We start from the raw sequence: 312 nt of genomic DNA, 5'->3' as shown, positions 1-312 counted from the left end.
GGCATCCGTGGAGATCCGCATACGCCCTGTTGTATTCTGGGTTGGAGAGAGAGAGCGAGAAGGTCAAGCACAGCCCAGGTTCTTTACAGTGTGGCTGTGAGTGCCCCTCACAAGTTCGCTGCTGACGGGGTTGGAGACTGGGTGTGTTTGCCTCTGGGGCTTGAGTTTATGTACCGACGCCTGTGCGTGTTGAGGTACATGTGAGTCTGTGAGTCGTGGGTGCCTGTGTCTCCACCGATCCTCTGTGTGAGTGTGTGTGAGTGTGCTCGCGCATGAACCGCCGCAATGTGAGCATCTCTGATTCTGGGCGTG

Source organism: Echinops telfairi, unplaced genomic scaffold, assembly GCF_000313985.2.
Source record: "Echinops telfairi isolate 266 unplaced genomic scaffold, ASM31398v2 ScPeMD7_18;HRSCAF=68, whole genome shotgun sequence".
Taxonomy (NCBI): Eukaryota; Metazoa; Chordata; class Mammalia; order Afrosoricida; family Tenrecidae; genus Echinops; species Echinops telfairi.
The sequence above is the reverse complement of the archived record's forward strand: the minus strand, read 5'-3'. Positions refer to the sequence as shown.